This window comes from Ailuropoda melanoleuca, chromosome 2 (genome assembly GCF_002007445.2).
Source record: "Ailuropoda melanoleuca isolate Jingjing chromosome 2, ASM200744v2, whole genome shotgun sequence".
Classification (NCBI taxonomy): Eukaryota; Metazoa; Chordata; class Mammalia; order Carnivora; family Ursidae; genus Ailuropoda; species Ailuropoda melanoleuca.
In genome coordinates, this window is record NC_048219.1 from 148,462,390 (window position 1) to 148,465,553 (window position 3,164).

The window sequence follows — 3,164 nt, forward strand, 5'->3', positions numbered from 1 at the left end:
GAGCTGCTGCTTTTACTCTGGTGTACATTTGTGTGTGTAGGAAAACAACAAAAACCATCCTGAAGCATACACACCAGATTCTTTGCAACTAGAGGGGATCTGTCACTCTGGGCAGTGGGGAAGGAGGAGACACTTACTTTTTGGTGGTACCGTTCTATATTGCTCAATGTTTTTTTTTTTTTTTTCCAGAATGCATTGGGATTACTGTTACTTGTATTTTCAAATTAGTTGTTAGTCCAAATAATGCATACATATTGTTAAAGTGAAATAATACTACAAAGCTAATGGGGAATTTCAGAGGCCTCTGTTCCACCCCTCCCCACCCCCTGATTCCCTGTTCCCACAGACATTGACTTTAACTCTTTTGTTCTGGTTTTAAACTCTGTTTCCAATAGCACATTTATACTGCTAATTCTTGGCTTTCCAGTTTGAGACATGATCTACTGACAGGATGTTCTATCTTGGGACGTGGAGTTTACAGCCACCCTTTCCCCGGGCGCTCTCCTGGTTTCCCTCATTCCACTCTCCCCAGACCACATCACAATGGGCTGAAGCATCTATTCAGTGTTACATTATCATGGCAGCCTAGAAGTCTTCCACAGCAAAGCAATATAGTACTGTATGATTATATTTCCTTTCTTATAAAACTTTTCACCCCTGAGAATTCCCTAATTTTATATGGTTTCCTTTTCTATGTTCTACTGTTAATTCGTTTTCAAACTATTCGGTAGATCTCTAAAGCTCTTTCTAGAATTTAGCACGTAGCTAACGGATCAGTTTCCATTTTCCCCTCAAAATTTGCACGCTTGGACTCTGTCTTCCATTCCAGTCTGAATCAGTCTGAATCATCTACTATTTAATAATTTCTTCCCTGTTCATTTTATCTGTATTAGTTTTCTGGAACTCTTATTAATGGATATGGCAACTCCTCTCTTGATTCTATTGTTTTCTTATTTCTTCTCTATTAATTTCAGGTTTTTCTGGTTTTTTTTTTTCTTCTTTTTTTAGAAACTCACTTGTTACCACTTAGAGAAGCTCCCTCCTGGGGGCTTCAAGCTACCAGGACATAGCCCCCACCCCCAAACACACACCCCTAATCTTTCTCAGCTCTTCTACTGAAGATTGTGGACTTCACGATGACAGGCTGTCTGGGGAGCCGTCCCTTCCCCAAAACTCTCCAGTAGCCGGATGGCACCACATCGACGACAGAAGCAGCCCCAGTCTTGTTTTTGGCGGCATTTGCCTGTGTCTGCTCACTGACTGCGGTCCGCGGTCTATCAGGCTTGACAGCTGAGCAGAAGCTCTGGTTCTTCTTTCAGTGGTAATGACTCACACTGACTTTTCCAGAGTAACCCGGGCGGTATTTGTCGAAGTTGACCCAGTGGTGACGCACGCCACCAGCATGACCCTGGCCTCCCGGGTGCTTCCCAGGTTTGCCAATGAGGCCGCGGCTCACGTGTCCCCGAAGTTTCCAGGTCTTCCTCAGTCGGGATGGCATGTCGGCAGCCCAGATGAAAACGCTGTTTTTCTTTTCTAAGAGACCTCTTCAACATTACTTCCTGAACTGCTGTTGAATCTTTTGTATGTTATCTTTTTTAGTTTTCAAGTGCTCCTTCTCATTCTCTGTATGTTCCTTTTTCTGGTTTCGTGTTCACGAAGGTACTGTCTTCTCTCTCTCCTCTTGTTCCTACTGCCATGCTTACTGCATTGTCCTGACTGTTCCTGCTTATTTGCTTTGGCTTCTGGGTTTCACATCAGAAGATTCCCTTAAATGCCACGTGATTCTTGACTGTTCCTATTTAGGAGTCGGTCACTAAAAAAGCTGACGGGAAGTTTTATGTGCGTGGTTGTGCTTCTGGACGGTGTGGGTTTCACCTGAGGATGATAAGGATTTTCAGTGTGGGAGTTAAAATCTTGCTTGCCAACATCTGAGTACAGAGTGGGGTGGGGGTGGGAAAGGGACAATATTACTACTGTTATGCAGACATTTTCTTTAATATCCCTATTTTCCACAGATGTCTCACCCTTTCTTTAGCTGTCTGTTGTCCTGGAAGCACTTATAGTAGAATGGTGGAAGGTTTGTACAACGTGGGGGTGGGAGTCTAGGTGTCTAATTGCCAATTGGACAAACTTGACTTTCAATGCTCCATGCCCAGGCTTCTGCCGTCAGACATACCAGATGGTTCCAGTTTTGAGGCCTTTCCAAAGGCCAAAAAAAAAAAAAAAAAAAAAAAGGAAAAAAAATTTTTTTTCCTTTTAAATNTAGTTTTCCTCTTAAGTTTTCTAATTTATGTTTGATGGTTAATGCAAAAATTATAACACTGTTTGGTGTGTTTTTAAATGTGTGCAGAGAAAAAATTTAAAGCAATTACAACCAGAGGAAGAGAAAGTGATGTTACAGGGAGGTGAGTTTTCTATATTTCACTTGAACTGGTGAAAGGTTGACACTGGTAAGCTGTGGTGTTATGTGCAGCTGACGTATACCTAAAACAGTCAGTAAAATGATGCGCAGAGACACCCCAAACACAATAGATGAAATTTCTAAAAAATGTTCAAGTAACTCATAGGAAGGCAAGAAAAGGAAAAGTAAGAAACTGAAAACAGAGCAAAAAATAAAATGACAGACTTACACTTTGTCATATCAATAAATACACTAAATAAAAGCTCTATACCAATTAAAAGACAAAGATTGGCAGAGTAGATTAAAAAACATGACCCAAGGGGTGTCTGCATGGCTCAGTTGTCTAAGCGACCTACTCTTGATTTCGGCTCAGGTCATGATCTCAGGGTGGTGAGATGGTGCCCAATGTTGGGCTCCACACTTAAGATTCTTTCTCTCGCCCTCTCCTCTTTCTGCTCTGCTCTCACTCTCTCTCTAACAAAACAAAACAAACAAACAAAAAAACACATGACCCAACTATTCAGCTTGTAAGAAAGTTATTTAAAAGGTAATTGTATAGGCAGGTTGAAACTGAAAGGATGGAAGTATCTACATTATGCTAACATTAATATAGCCATTCCTATTTTCCTTTGATTAGACTTCAGAGCAAAGAACATTACAAAGAACATTACAAGATATAGAGAGGACATTCTATGATGATGTAATTGTCAGACTACCCAGAAGACACAGTAATCCTAAATATGTATGCACTAAGCAGTGGAGA

The 3,164-nt window shown here is 41.0% G+C and overlaps 1 pseudogene; it reads right to left on the minus strand.

The window, feature by feature from the left end:
* Positions 1–997: 997 nt before the first annotated feature.
* LOC109490085 lies at positions 998–1,498 on the minus strand (annotated as a pseudogene).
* Between the last annotated feature and the right edge of the window lie 1,666 nt (positions 1,499–3,164).